At 33.8% G+C, this 16,916-nt stretch overlaps 1 pseudogene across 1 annotated transcript; it reads right to left on the bottom strand.

Annotated features, from left to right (window-relative positions):
* Nucleotides 1-12,567: 12,567 nt before the first annotated feature.
* LOC308641509 (afadin- and alpha-actinin-binding protein-like) lies at nt 12,568-13,940 on the bottom strand (annotated as a pseudogene). The gene is made up of 2 exons: nt 13,205-13,940; nt 12,568-12,971 (listed from the first exon to the last, which is right to left on the bottom strand). The product of its transcript is annotated as an afadin- and alpha-actinin-binding protein-like (transcript).
* Nucleotides 13,941-16,916: the final 2,976 nt, after the last annotated feature.

Here is a 16,916-nt window from a genome sequence, read left to right as displayed (position 1 = left end):
GTCAAAATGGCCATACTACCAAAAGCATTATACAGATTTAATGCAATTCCTATTAAATCCCAATGACATTTCTTCATAGAAATAGAAAAGGCAATCATGAAATTTATTTGGAAAAAAAAGAGAGCCAGAATAGCTAAAGCAATCCTTAGCATAAAAAGTAAAGCAAGAGGCATCACAATACCAGACCTTAAACTACACTATAGAGATATAGTAATAAAAATGGCATGGTTTTGGCACCAAAATAGACTTGTAGACCAATGGTACAGAATAGATGACACAGACACAAACCCACATAAATATGCATACATCATACTAGACAAGGGTGTCAAAAGCATTCACTGGAGGAAAAAAAAACAGCCTATTCAACAAATGGTTCTACAAAAACTAGAAATCCATGTGTAGCAAAATGAAATTAAACCTCTATCTCTCATCCTGCACAAAAATCAACTCAAAGTGGATCAAAGACTTAGGCACTAGAACAGAGACCCTGCACCTTATAGAAGGAAAAAAATAGGCCCAAATCTTCTCTATGTCAGCCTAGGATCTGACTTCCTTAATAAGACTCCTAAAGGACAAAAAGTAAAATCAAGAATTAATAAATGGGATGGATTCAAATTAAAAATCTTTTCTTAGCAAAGGAAACAATTAATAACATGAGGAGAGAGCCTAAAGATTGGGAGGAAAATCTTTACCACATGCACCTCTGATAAAACGTTAATCTCTAGGATATATAAAGAACTCAAAAAACTTAACACCAATAAAACAAACCCAATCAACAAATGGGCTAAGGAACTGAACCAACACTTCACAGAAGAAGAAATACAATTGATCAACAAATATATGAAAAAGTGTTCAACATCTCTAGCAATTTTACAGAAATGCAAATCAAAACTACTCTAAGATTTCATCCCACTCCTGTCAGAATGGCAATCATCAAGATTACAGGCAACAATACATGTTAACAAAATTTTGTGAAAAAGGTACACTCATAAATTGCTGGTGGGACTGCAAATTGGTGCAACCACTATGAAAAGCAGCATGGAAATTCATCAGAAAATTTGGAATGAAACCATCATTTGACCCAATTATCCCACTCCTTGGTTTATACCCAAAGGACCTAAAATCAGCATACTATAGTGACACAGCTACGTCAATGTTTATAGCAGCTCAATTCACAATAGCTATACTACGGGAACCAACCTAGGTATCCCTAAATAGATGAATGGATAAAGAAAATATGGCATATATACTCAGTGGAATATTACTCAGCATTAAAGAAGAGTAAAATTATGGCACTTGACAATTAATGGTTGGAGTTGGAGAATATCATGATAAGTGAAATAAGACAATCCCACAAAACATAAGGCCAAATGTTTCTCTTATATGTGGATACTAATTCACAATAAGGCAGGAGGCACTAGGGAAGATTAGCTTTACTTTAGATTAGGTAGAGGGAAGTGATGGGAGGGGAGCAGAGGGGAATGTGGGGATAGAAAAGATAGTAGAATGAAACAAGCATTATTACTCTATGTATATTTGTGACTACATGACTATTGGGGACCACAAATCAAGTCAAGACAGTGCCTGGCAGTTTGCTAGGAGGAGTGGTTTGTGAGGCAACGCCACTGAGTCATTAAGATGATGGGGATTCCTTATTGGCAGACTACTGTATCTAGATGATGCTACTTGAGACAAGCTGTATGTAATCAGTTAGTTATATATACCTTTGCTGTTCCGCAATAAAGCGGCTCCTGCTACCTTGGGTGCCCGCTACCTTGAGTTCCCGTTCAGTTCCCACTGACTTCTTCCGTAATAAAGCAGTTCTGCTTCAACCTTCAAGTTGCTTGTCACCTCCGGGTTATTTTGCCCAGCCGGACTGCGGCACATGACCAATATGATTCTGTAACATGTACACTCAGAAAAATGAGAAACTATATCCCATCTATGTATGATAAATCAAAGTGCATAAATGCATTCTGTCATATAAAACTAATTAAAAAAAATTTTTTAAAGAATACAAACAACAATTTGTGTTGGCAAGGAAGTGGGGAAAAAGGCACACTCATAAATTGCTGGTGGGACTGCAAAATGGTGCACCCAATATGGAAAGCAGTATGGAGATTCCTTGGAAAACTGGGAATGGAACCACTTTTTGACCCAGCCATCCCACTCTTCAGTCTATACCCAAAGGACTTAAAAACAACATACTACAGGGACACAGCCACATCAATGTTTATAGTAGCACAATTCAGAATAGCTAACCTGTGGAACCAACCTAGATGCCTTCAGTAGATGAATGGATAAAGAAAATGTGATATATATATATATATATATATATATATATATATATATATATATATATATACATACACACACATACATACATACACACACACACACACACACACAATGGAATATTACTTAGCAATAAAAGAGAATAAAATCATGGCATTTGCCAGTAAATGCAAGGTGTTGGAGAATATAATGCTAAGTGAAGTTAGCCAATCCCAAAAAACCAAATGCCAAATGTTTTCTCTGAAATAAGGGGACTGACTCATAGTGGGGTTGGGAGGGTAAGTATGGGAGTATTAGACGAATTCTAGATAAGGAAAAGGGGTGAGAGTGAAAGAAAGGGGGAATGGGGGTAGAAAAGATGGTGGAATGAGATGGGCATTATTACCCTAAGTAAATATATGAAGACACAAATGGTGTGAATATACTTTCTATACACTCAGAGATATGAAAAAATGTGTCTATATGTGTAATATGAATTGTAATGCATTCTTCTGTCCTATACAACAAATTGGAATAACAAAAGTTTTTATATTAATTAATTAATTAATTTTAAAAAATATAGTTGAAACAAACACAGTGATTAATAGGAAAATAGCAAAATGCTACAAATGAGGAACCAATTATCCACTTGAAGCTAAAATAATAAAATTCTTCAGAAAGGAAAGAGAGAAGGAATCATGTATTCATATAAGAACATAGGAAAGTTAGGTCTAATTCATTCTACAGTTTTTCCTATAGGGAACTTCATTTCTAAGACTGAAGCACAGCATAACCTTTGAACTTTGAAGGTAACTTTAGGCAATTACTAAAAATATTCTCCAGGAGGTAATAGTTTCTTCTTGAGCCATTTCTCATTTATGTGAGAAACAGATCTAGAAGAAACACACTAGTTTCCACATTCTATTGAAGATGCAGAAGTATTTTCAACAATTCTTTTTAGCATTAGGCTGTGACTATTCACATTGGTGCATTTCTATGAGGAAATCACAACACGTGTATAAATGACACAGGACAGGAAAATATAATTGTAATTTTATAATGTATTTTCTAGGTATAATAAAAGAATGTGTGGCTATTACATGGAATTTCTGAACGTTTGCAACTTTTATCGTGTAAATAAAAAGAATTGTATGTTTCTCTCTCTTTTTTTTTACAGAAAAGTTAGCTTGTGTAATTTTGTCAGTTTCAGATTTCTCTCCTGCTTTTGAATTGTGGGAAAGGTTGACAATGCAATGTGTCAAAGTCTTATACTGTTGGGTGCAATATTAGCAATTTTAAAAATGCAAATTGCTTCAGATAAATTATTTCTATATGCTGTAAATCTAAGATTGAATGTATATTGTTGTTTAAAAAATAAATGCTTTAGTAAAATAAAAAAAAGAAATAAATGATATGAAAATAAGGTCAAGGAATAAAAATGACAGAAGTGTAAACACCCAGAAGACAGGCATTTCATAAAGAATATAAAATTGGAAATAAGAAAATGTTTGAAAAAATAAATAAATTTTCTGTAGTTCAAAAAGCTGAAAAAATAGATTTAATAGACCCAGACAGTATTTTTTAAAACCTTACGTATAGAACAGAAAATTTTAGACTATTAATGACAATATATAGAATTATATAATTACGTAATCACTATTAATTATTGATTATAAGAACAGATTGCTTGATGCTGATCATTTCTTGTATTCCTGGGATAAACACTAAATGGCCAAGATGTAATTATTTTTAGTGCATGTTTGTATTTCATTTGTCAATGTCTTATTTAGAATTTCTCATAAGCGAGATTGGCCTACAATATTGTTTTCCGTTTGTGTATTTTTTAATTTATTTTAAAATCTCCTCTCACCAGTTTGTTATTAAGATAATAATGCTCTCTCAGATCAAAATGGCTTATGTTTCCCATCTTTTTCTATGCTCTGGAATAGCTCAGGAACATTTCAATCTCTTAATGACTAGCTTTCAGTCTGAATGCCTGGTAACAGTGAGATGTGTTACATATCAAGTGTCATTATGTATCTAAATCTGTTTCTGGACTCTATATGTGTATATTTTGGGTAACAATTTAATTGTCATAAAACATCTAACTATTATTCAGTTTTCCAATTTATGAACATGTGCATTTCTGTGTAATGATGTGTAGTATCATATGTTTTTAAATTTTATTCCTAGTTATTAGGTATTTAATAGTATTTTAAATGGTAATCTTATGTTCTTGATACATAGAAAATAATTGATTTGCTATGTTGATCTTATATCTAGCAATGTAAAGAAACTTACTTAATTCTAATATTTTATTGGATTTCTATGTACAAAAATCACATATTTCACTTTGTAATTAGTTTTTCTTCTACCTGTGGTCATACCTTTCTTCCTTCCTATAATCCTATATAATGCCTAAAATGTAAAATATTATTTCCACTTAATTATTTCAACTATGTCCATATACATATTCTAACTCTTTGAAGTATAAAGTCATATCTAGAAGATTATTCATTGTTACTTTTATATCTTTATTAAAATAAGTCTCAGCAATTTCTACACAACTAAAAATGAACATGACATCTTTCTGTGCTCTTACAGCCTCTGCACATAGCTTTACAGTTCAACTTCCAAATGTATAGAACCAGAACATTGAAATGATGGATAAACTGCTCCTCCAGAGACCCTCTGTGACAAGCCCATCCCTTACCAAAAACAGAGCCAGAAGAAGTATCATTGTTAGCCATAAGATTATGCATGCAAGTCTAGACAAACATCGTTCTTACATACTAATTTTAAAAGAACAAAATAAAAAACAAGATATGAAGCAACCATTTAAACACTTGAAGACAATTTGTTTTGTTTAGGTTTACATTTCATTTAACCTGGATATTCCAGGTGGGTACTGCATTCATTCACCTATTATAATGAGGGTTTTAGATTTGAAACTCAATTTATAAAAGAGCCGCCAATATAGGGAAAAAACAGACTGATAAAATATGCTAATGAAAATACGTAAATATATAATATAAGTGGGTATCAATTTAGAAAGAACATATTGCTTGAACACTGTAGAGGAGACAACTGGATAGCTATTTGTAAAATAATAAATTGAATTCTTAAATTATAAAATATACCAAATGGATAATAGCATCTAATTATAAAACATATGGAATATTAAATGAAAATAAAGAATGTTCGTTTTATCGATCTAAAGAAGACCTATCCAACTATGACACCAAACGTTTAAAAACAAATGAAAAGATAGGTTGATTACACAAAAATTTTTAAATATTCTCTAGGACTAAATCTCCATCATTAATAAATAAGTCCTGTTAGTTAAATATTCTGCTAGAAATATCTTTGTACCAAATATTTGAGGTGACTCAATAATACAAACAGATATATTAAATTCACTGTTTTAAAAATACATACAATAGAAATATCGTAGAAATGAGATGATGAGGGTTAAAATGTAATGATTTCATAACATCACAAAACCACCCATCAGATACTAAGTCATCATGCACTAAATGAATTGATTACTGTCTTTAGCTCCCTTCTCCTTACTTGAACATTCATTCCTATATTGGGTTTCATATTGTAAATGATTCCAAATCTGTGCTGTGATTTAACAGAACCCACACTTGTAAGAGTTTCAAGATGACACATACATAAAACCCTCATCTATCTCAATTTGGGGTTTAGGTGCTTTTATTTCTAGCATCTTGTTTCCTATAGGTTTAGGACTATAATGAATTCTACATAAATGAATATTCACTGAGGGAAAGTAAGATTGTTTATAATAGGCTTAGATGAAAACATAATATTTTCATTCATATGAAGTAATTAGAGTAAGAAAAATTGCTGTGATAGATCAAAATAATTTTCAATGCATACCTTAATTGTTTGCAAATAGCTAGACAGTTTTAATACTTAAAATGCTCCCAAAAGTTCTGGGTATTTTGTTTTCATGATTGTATATTTCATTATAAAATAATATAAACACATTAGTTAAAATAGGAAAAATTGGCAGAAACTGCATAAGATTCCACCAGATAAAGAAACCAATGTAAACATTCCCCTGATACTTTTCCTATACTTTTCCCCTTCGTATTACTTAGATGTAAGAACTTGTAACACCCACTCTGCAATCTCATTTCTAGTATCCTCTATGAGAGAAAGAATTTTCTAAGCTAGCCCTATCTCTAATCAGAGTGATCAGCAATTCTAAATCAGGAAAAGTCCAAGGTAATGAGGTTTTACCATATCATAGAGAAGATCTGGGGCCTTAAACCTTTGTGTAGGAAATGCCTCATAGAATATGCTGAACCCATGACTTGAAGGTTAAAATAGTTAACAACAACAAAAAAATGTACTCAAGGTCTCTGCTGCGGGCCTCTTTTTTCCTTCTGCATCTCACTGCTATCTGTGCCTGTTTTTTAAGGAAACTTATTTCTTATCAGGCAGCTTCACAGATTAGCAACATATCCAGGACCAATTCAAAAAATAATTCTTATGTTTTAAATTCAGTTTTTGTTTTCTGCTTGTCTAGTTGGTGATGTGATGTGTGAAGAAAGTAAACCTTTTTAAAATTTGTATGGGCTGGAAAATCAAAGGTACTTATCTACAAGGATCTGAAAGTTTGGGGTACTTAAACAGAATTCAGTCATCTGTGAGTGTGATCTGCACATAACTATTAGTGACATTTTACAAATGCGACATGGTCCAAATGTTATAAAAACCATTGAAAGGCTGTACTAGTAAAATATTCAACTTGGTGTGAATGAAATAACATGTTTTTTCCACATAAAGAGATAGTTACACTTCTCCAATACATAAGAACTATATGCAATTTCTAGCTTTGAATAGGAAAAATGCCTATCTCTTATAAAATTGCTATAATCTTCTACCTTTCCATCATAATTTTACATGCACATATACCAGGGAATTGTATAAATTGAATTCATTTCTATTTGTTTTCTAAAAGTTTGACTCTCTCAAATTTTACATTATTTGTTTCTTACACTTATCAACAAATGAGGACCAGATTTTGTTGTTCTATTAAGAACAAAACAACTCATTCTAAAACTTACTGTCATATCTTAGAGACACCAGAACTTATTGATTTGAAAACTGAATCAACACAACAACCAAAGACTGAATGAGACCACCGAGCCAGGAATCACTGTACAAATCAAAGTTCCATTCACCAACACTCTTCATTCTTTATTTATAATTGCTGGGAACCTGGCATCAGGGAGTACAGAGGAACCCTGGTAGACAGTATGATTATACTGCGAAAGCTGTTGAAGGTAAAAAAGACATGAACACAGTTTAGCAATGGCTTCACAGAAAGTAAAAGCCCTGGTTCCATCACTGACTTCCCTCAAATGATCTTGAACTAGTGCTTTCACTCCCTGGGCTAAGATTCTATGAAAAGGTACGAATGCTACACATGCTACACAGATTCAAGAACTATTCTAGAAAAAGGGGGGAAAAACAATATCAAGTGCAACCAGGGCTCTGAAAAACTAAGTCTATGGCTCTGAATGTTTTCTAGGGACTCCAACACAAGTAGGAGATGGAGGTGGTAATTTTCTCATTTGTAAGATGAGATTGAAGGTAAATGGCATGCCAATATTTTTCAGGGAGTTTTAATTGTCTTCCAATTTCAAGCATGTGAAAAATCATTCCAGAAATTACTTCCATAGGACTCCTGGCCTTGACACAAATTCTTCTTCCCATTTTTCTTTCCTCCTCTCTTTCTGCAAACTCACTTTTACTTCAATCTTCCCCGCCCTAACTTTTCCTGGGAGGCTGATAATTTACTCAAACTCTACACTCAAATGTGACCTTGTACTTCTCACCCCCAGTTTTCCCTGTGGGATGAGGGGTTGAAGTCCCAAGTCTAACCCATATGAAATAACAAAGGAGTAGAGGAATGGAGTGGGGTAGAAGGAGGGAATCCTTCTAAGATGTTCCCCACCTCAAGTATGTCTGGATATTTCCCTGACATTTTGGAGTTACTCTACTTGACAAGCAACCCCTACCCAAAAAAGGAAAAGAAAAATCCCCCATGTGAAGTAGTCAGCTTCTCAGAGCTTGACAAAAATGGAAAATCAACAGTTCAATTTCCTGTTCTTCATTCACTGAGATTTCTCACTGTTTCTCAGAATGTACTTCAGAAAATATGCAGATAATTTTTTCATATTCTATACCACCAATTAACTCCCATTTCAAAATGGATTTTCCTGCCCTCCAAAAATGTCAATAACCATTTACTTTGATTTCTTTATAGTTGTCCTTCCTCTTTAGCTAGAAAGTCTTTCCGTGATGTTAAGTATCTGCCAACTTGGCTAGCTAAAGACCCAAAGCTGGCAGAGATACATCATTGTCTTCCCAGTGTTTCATTTCTCCAGAACCCAGCATGGGGAAAAAAATAAAAAAAATAAAAGCCTATTTTCACATGCAACTGACACTAGCTCAGTTGCTGAGATTAGCTCGTGAGGGTGGAGGAAACGTGTACCAGTTCCCTTTCATATATGTATCCTTTTTATCCTCTTCCATCTGCAACTCAATGGATAGAAAATGTGATGGGTTGGAGAAATCTGTTCATTCTGGTAAAACTGTTTGGAGGTGTCAAGGCTAAGAATAGTCATAGGCTGACATTAAATAGTAGGGACACATGCTGAGCTGGCTCACCCAAAGCTGGTGTCTACAGCAGCACTCTAAATTAGAATTCAAATGGGAGACCATTTTTAGAATATTCCTGAGTCTGATCACTCAAGGACGTTTCAATTTATAGATGCAATGTGGCCCTTGGGCCAGACTGATTCAGGTGCTCTTAAAAACTGTTTTAAAAAACAGAACATAGAAGGGAAAGCTATTCCAATAACCTATCATTCAGAAGAGAAATTTTCCTTGAACACAGAGACAGAACCTACATAGAGTAAGCAGGTTAAGCAATAAAGCCAGTCTAGAAGAAACTATAATGCTTTCTGAGGTCATAGAGCAACTTGGTCCTTTGAAGGTTTCCAGATTGCAGATTTTCTCTCTGAAAGTTTAGTTGATTCAAATCTTTGCACCATCCATATTCAGACGAGGTTGAATACATGTCTAAATCTGTGTCATCAAAAATGTCACAATTATGGCAAAAATATCCATTTCCTTTGGAAACCATGTTCGCTTCCAGTCATTGCTCCTTTATATCAATTACATGTTTGGATTCAAATGCCTGAGTGTTTAAACTGGTAGATATAGAAAAGAACAGGTCACTCTGAGATTATATTTGGGAAGCCATTTGTCTGTGGATATAATTGATGGTCTACTCTGGAGATTTTCCTGATTTCTCTATTAAAAAAAAATTTTTTTCCATGTGTTCACATTTTACCAAACTGCTATTTAAGTCTGTTTTCTTTCACAAACTATCAAACAAGTTTGTTCAAAGAGATGTGTTAATTCACAGACTTACAGGGCAAGGAGCCTTAGGCTGGAGAGCTCATGTGGCATTCAAGAACATAACCCTGCCTCCAGGCAGGACCCTGCCAAAAACCTATCAAACGAATTGAAAGTGTAACCTATCTTCTAGGGCTGGAGGAAAGAAATTTTCAGTGATTCCAATGTTTAGACACCCCATGTTGCCTATCTGTATGCCTAAAAGGGATTCCTCCCATCTTGTTATTTAAAACTATCTCTTCATATTTTGTTCACCACAGAGTCGGAACACATTTGCTAACAAATCAGATAATCATATGCTATTTCACAGACATTAGGTCAAACAAAACCTCATTCCTTTTTTCCTTTTCCTCATAGCCCTACTTATTAATTCAGTCTCCATTACTGCTCTGTGCCCATAAAATGCTGTGGCAAGATTTTTTTTTTTAATCATATTCTTCTAAGTAAGGAAACTATGTTCTATATCATCCATTCACTCAACAAATATTCACTATAATCTTCCATGTTATGAAGAAGTTCTAGAGACTGGTATTAAAGCAGTAAACAAAACAGAAAAAAATCTCTACCCTCTTGAAATGTAGAGCTAATCTGGCAAGAGAACATGGACAATCACCAAGTATGCAAGTAAAACAAAAAAAATCAGCTATAGCTAATTGGACATTTTTCTTTGAGAAGGGGGAAAGTCAATGGCAAGTATGGGTTTAGGGACAAAGTAAGGTGTTTGGGTTTGCATCTTGAGAATCCTGTTAGATTTCCATTTCCTTAGTCAGATAATGGTTTCCAGAGCTGAAAAGTTGGCTATCTAGAAGGTAAAAATTTTGGAGTTACTTGTTAACTCAAATTTCATTTAGAATTAGCTTTCCCATTTCATATATTTTGCAGCAAAGTACCAATATATTTCCATTTCAATCAACCTTCCTTATGCCACATGCCCTTATCTTTCAATTAGAGCAACTGCTTGATTTTATCAATTTTTGTTCTAATTTTCTAATGTAGTTTCTAATGTAATTTTCTAATCTACTTGACTATATTTAATCTTTAGACAATAAAAATTTCATCTTCTTCCAGATCAAATTTTTATCAAAAATAATTATGTTGACTTTGTACCTTGCCTTATGTTAAACATCTCCTATGTAACCTGCCACTGAATTTTCTAAAGCCCTCATGAAATTATTATTATGACATATGTTTTGTTGACAAAGCAATTGAAAACCAGACATTGAGCAAGTGGCCTCCAGAAAAATAACCAGTATCCTAAACACAATTTTATGCTATTTATACAGCTTCCAATGAGTTAAAATTGTTCTAAGTATCAGGTTATTTCAATACTTTTAGATATATTTTACAAGTCTGCAAACATCTTTTAAGGGCTTATTTCTTTTTTTTTAAGCTTTCAAATATTTATTGTCCAGATGAATTTAAAAAAAAAAACCTTGAATGCAACATGAAATGTGGCCATGATGCTAATGCATCTGTTAATAGAATGCCACTAAAAATTTTACTATATTTGTGGTGTGTGAAGTTTTTAAGTCTTAAAGCCTCTTTTTAAAATTTTTAATAGTTGTAGATGGACAGTGTGCCTTTATTTTATTTTTTTTATGTGGTGCTAAGGATGTAACCCAGTGTCTCCTCACACATGCTAGGCAAGTGCTCTGCTACTGAGCTAAAGTCCCAGCCCATTAAAGCCTCTTAACATAATTATGTACATCTCTTTACAAAATGTACATACATTTCATTTCAAATATATGAAAGAGATAATTCCAAAACCACACTAAACATAATAAATATAGGACTTGCTTTGTTTAAAATCTATAGTATACATCCAAGTAAAGGCTACACTTCCAGTGCCAACTATATTAGGGACAAAAAGTAAACATTTACAATAATCATTTTCCTAAAAGTGCTATTTTTAATACCTATGCAGAGGAAACTCATTCTAATGCTTTTGTTTCCATCCAAACATCTATATCATCCTTTATTCACAGTACCAGATGTTTCTGTTACTAAAAATAGATATTCAAAGGTCTTACAACTTTTTACATAGACATAGCATTTCAGATCTTTGGGGGAAGATAGGGAAGTCCAAACAAACAATTCCATAATTCCATCTGAAATTATTAGAGATGACTGACTTTATGACATACCCTCAGTTTCAACTTAGATGTGAATTTCATGAACATGTTAATGAAAAAATTTCCTTCCTCATGTCTAAGATAAGTCATCTTTTTTCTATATGAGAATTTGTATAGGGCAAAGAGCACATTCCTGTCACCTGGGTCTTGACGCCAAGCTCCACTTCAGATTTATACATTCTCTTCCAACCTGATTTGGTTTAGTTTCTTCCAGAGTTATATTAAGTACATTGATTGAACTGTGTTCAGACAAACAGAAATGTGTCTGGCAGAAGTCTGAAGTAGAAGGTGAAGCAGGAAAGGATTGAGTCAGCTTCGATGTACAAATCGGAGACCGATTAGACACACTGTGAGGCTTCTTTCGCTGTGGCCTTGAGTGTACTATAAGACTGTCCCAATCAGAACTGCCTGAGAAGACACTGAAAAGTTTCCCATTTTCTGAGTTCTGGTGGTCAAAGGTAGATTTATTTAAAAACTTCTGCTTTATCCAAATTGTTTTTTTTTTCTTCCTTTACTCTAATCCTAGATATACAGCAGCTTCTGTAAAGCTTTGTCTTTCTCAAAATTCTTTTTCTTTCCTCTATTCTCTTTCTCTCCCTAAAAAAGGGACCATTGTTCCTTGAGGTGTTTCTTTTCTTCCAACAAACAAGTCTGGTCATAGTGAAGTGGTATCTGCATCACAAGCAGTAGTCAGTGGCTGCTAAGTTTTAATTATTCCTTGACATTGCTGAAAAATTTCTAACTTCAGTTTCTCAGTTTCCTGTTCAAGTTCAATATCAAGATGTGATATCACATCTTCATCATTTAAGCCTTCCAAGTGTACCTTTGCAACTTGGTTATCAAGTTTTTTCCTACATGACTTTTCAAAGTCCTCCACTGTTTGCTGATGCCGTATATAAGCGCTCTCTCATAGTTTCACAGGAAAGGTCCCACATACTATCTGGTTAGTCCTCCAGTATCTTCAACATCAGAGATAACAGTTCCAGCACTTTCATCTTCTCTTTCGCTAAGTTCCTTCTTTTGGGGAGAAAGAAGAGAAATCATTACCTATTTCATTTGCTGAAGAACGTTCTTGAGTTCAGCATTTTCCATTAAGATTAGTTTCTGACAATGCTTAGGAATAGGAATAGGAATAGGGATAGGAAAGGTAGCAGAATACAACAGTCACTAATATGCCATTATGTAAAAATGCGAATATGTAACAGATGTGATTCTGCAATCTGTATTTGGGGTGAAAATGGGAGTTCAAAGCACAATTTGAGTCTAATGTATGAAAGATGATATATCATGAACTATGTAATGCGATAAATAATCAATAAAAAAAAAAAGATTAGTTTCTGACAATGCTTATAATCATCGAAAATTTTATACATTTCATCTCCTTTCCTGGCCTCCATTTTACCCATCCTCTGGGATCCTCTTTTTCCATTAGCTTCCCCCATATAATTTAAAACATTCATGGATATTTTTTATTCATCTTGGTCATAACAAGTTGATGTAGAAATTCCTTTAATTTATCATGTTCATGTTCTTTTCTCTATATATCATGATTATACTGAGTAGCTCAAATTGAAATGATATTTTGTGATTTTTGTACTTCATCTTACTCATTTTTCAGGAGCTGAGGCAAATTCCCATTCTTACACTTTTAACTGTATCTCTTGAAGCTCAATCATTTACCTTCCTGCTGTGCTCTAAGTTTTGCTTAGCAGTTCTGTAGATAGTCCCTATCGACTCCCAGTTTCGATTCTGTTCCCACATTTTCCAGACCTAGAACATTCTTCTGCTGAAGTACAAGTAACTCATTCAGATAATTTTAAACAGTAACTATATTTAATTCTCTCTTTACTTTGGGATTCTTCATATAATGAAGGAAAACCAAAAGTAGTCAATTCCTACCAAGATATGAAATACTTTGTTCACCATTCTTCTCTGCGCAGAAGGCACTGAAAAAGCTGTGCACATTTTTTCATAAAGGTATTGAAGAACATAGCACTTGTGGTGAGTATAAACTTGAAGGATTCATCTTTCTTTTTGAGAGAGATTTTTGCTTTCTGTAGATGGACCTGGATCTGTAACAGGCCTGTACAGGTGGGGCAGGACCCTCTGAGGGCTCTTTCAATGTGATACAAACATCTGGAAGACTGGGCTTCAGATGAGCAAGCATCCATAAAAGTTCTGCATTGATGTTTAATTGAAAGGAATTAAAACTGTTTGCATTACAATGTGTTTTTATTAATTATCTTATTGAAACCTTCCCACAAAAGGAGTTAATATTACCTAAAACCTCAAACAAGTCAAATAACCAGGCCAATTCATTAGAAAATATGAGACCCTTGACTTGACTTAGGGCATGTTTGACTCCAGACCATCTTTTCTACACTATGATAATCTGTTCCACTATTGAAAGAGTGGCCATCTTTTAAGGCCTCCTCTTAAGTGGAAGAATCTAAAAATTAGGGACGTTTGATTATGAATACTAAAATGCTTTCCCTGATGCTTTCATAAATTTGTAATTAAACAGTACCATTACTCTATGAAAGATAGAAAATACTATCATTAATTGAGGAAGGTATATACCCAACTCAAGAGATATCTAAAATGAAGAGCAATTGTGTGATTCACCCAAGGTTGTTCATAAAATTAAGACTTAGAATAAACACAGGTGCTTTGCCACAAATCCTGTTTTCTGTGCTACTATAGGTGTATATAATAGTGATACTTAATGCAGGTTGTGCAGTGAGACAAACACTATGAGAACTAAATTAATGTTATTCTCCCAAAGTCAACATTGGCCTTTCTGCTTCTTGCCTTATCTCAGCCCTGAAAGAAGCCTGGAAAATAGGCTGTTTTCTAAAATGGATTAATTTGTGAAATTTATACCATGTGCCAATATTATTGGGAGTGTGATGTAGCGAGGGTTTCTTCTTCCCCTACTTCTTCCATAGTTGTTTCCTACAATAAATGCACATATTATGCAATTTCCCTAAATTATTATAATGCTTAGTATGGCTCTATTGTTGGATTTCATACTGTGAGGACAACTTCCAGAAAGGTTTATTTATAAGGTCATTTTGAAATTTAAGTAGTAATACCCTTCCTTGGATGGTTTCCAAGACATGCCTGCTTTATGATGAATTTTTCTCTGTCATGAATAGACTCTCAGAGTATAGCAAGATTGGGTCTAATATTATTTCAACATATAGAAACAGATGAATAGAGACTGAACTTTCTTACAATAACTAGTGCCAAAAAAAAAAAAAAAGTTCTTAGCCATGAGAAATAAAAAAGAAAATTGATTACAGGACCAAAGTTGCTAGAGAAAATAATTTATGAAAGTAGTTTATAATGATTTATACTTTTCAGTGCTTTTATTGCATATTCTAATATTTGTTCCTGATAGCCTGGTAAGACAGGCAGGTGAGGTATTATTTATGTTAAAAATGCAGATGAGAAAAGTGAAACTAAAAGAGATTAGTTTACCCATCAAGAAGAGACTAGAATTTCAGGAGATTTATTAGCAGAGAGAGCAGAAGAAGTTAGGGGAAACTTCAGAGGGCCCTGAAGATCTGACTATAAGAAAGAGAAAAAGGAGGCAAGAGGACCCAGTAGGATTCCACTGGTGCTAGAAAGTTTCAGCCAGAGGATTTAAGGTCTGCTAGCTAAAGATCTTTATCAGAAGAACAAGTCTATTGTCTTGCCAGAATGGACCTGCCTTAATTCCCCTACCATTCTCAGTCTTTAAGAACAGCCCTCAGGAAGCATGGCCTCAAAGTGACATAGTGGTACATCCAGAGGGGTAGTAGTTGGGAATATCAATCAATTAACCTCCTGCAGGAGATCTGAGTGCACATTTTCATGACTGCCAGTCTCTTATCATCACCCAAATACCAAGTAGAAATGGTGGGTCAATGGTGGGCCCAGAAGTGTATTGACAACTAGCATTTTACACAGTCTCTAATGTGAATGATACATAATGCAAACTTTTTTCAACTAAAATCATCTGATCATAGAATTTAGTTGTATTCATTTTCTTATTATTTATTTTATTTATTTTCATTATTTGTCAGATTCTGTTCATTTTTTAAAAGGCAAATCTATTATTTATGCGTTGAAGTAAAAAGCTATAGAATGAATTTACTGAAATGTTTTAGATATGCAAACACAAGTGGTGGGGATATCAATATCCTAAAATTTTGAAAAAGATGGCCCATAGATTAGTTTTGTCACTACTCATCTCCTAGTATGTGTTGTAATACAAATGTTTTTAAGACTTGATGGGCAAAACTTTGATGGATATATGACATTGTATAACTCACTTACTTTCACCTATATATCTACTGATATGAATACACATAAATGAATGATCTAAAATAAAAAACTCATTTCTCAGATGAAATAGCAACTATATTTATCAAGTACCACCATTCCAATGCATTATAAGAGAACCCTAATTTTGTTCTGAAAACAAGAGTGCAAAAACATATCCATCATTCCTTCAAATTACATATGAAGACACTGAGGTTCAGAGACATGAACAACTTAAGATTTAACAGGAAATGGTAAAATCTGGATTTCAATTTGGCTTCATTATCTATCAGAGAGAGGTGTTACACAACCAATAAAGATACAGATTAGAATACTGTAGCTTTAGGCATGTCCATCCATTTAATTACTTAAACAACATTCCTGGAACTGTGCATAGTGACTCACATCCATAATCCTGGAGACTCAGAAAACTGAGGCAAAAGGATTGCAAGTTGGAGGCCAGCCTCAGCAACTTATCGAGGCCCTTAACAACTTAGGGAGACCCTGTCTTAAAAAATTAAAAGGACTGGTGATACAGCTCAGTGGTAATGCATCACTGGGTTCAAAACCCAATACAAAAAAAAAAAAAAAAATACACATCTTAGAATATTTTACTTTAAAAGTAGACCAATGAAAGTTTTAAAAGTGATTTTTAAAAGTTTTAAATTAAAAGGTTTAAAAGTGATGATTGTGTTTGTAATAGGAAGAATGATTTTCTATATCCACTGCCTATCCTACTTC

The sequence above is a fragment of the Spermophilus citellus genome (genome assembly GCF_964194105.1).
Source record: "Spermophilus citellus genome assembly, chromosome: 2".
NCBI lineage: Eukaryota > Metazoa > Chordata > Mammalia > Rodentia > Sciuridae > Spermophilus > Spermophilus citellus.
This window is presented reverse-complemented; position numbering and strand designations above follow the sequence as displayed.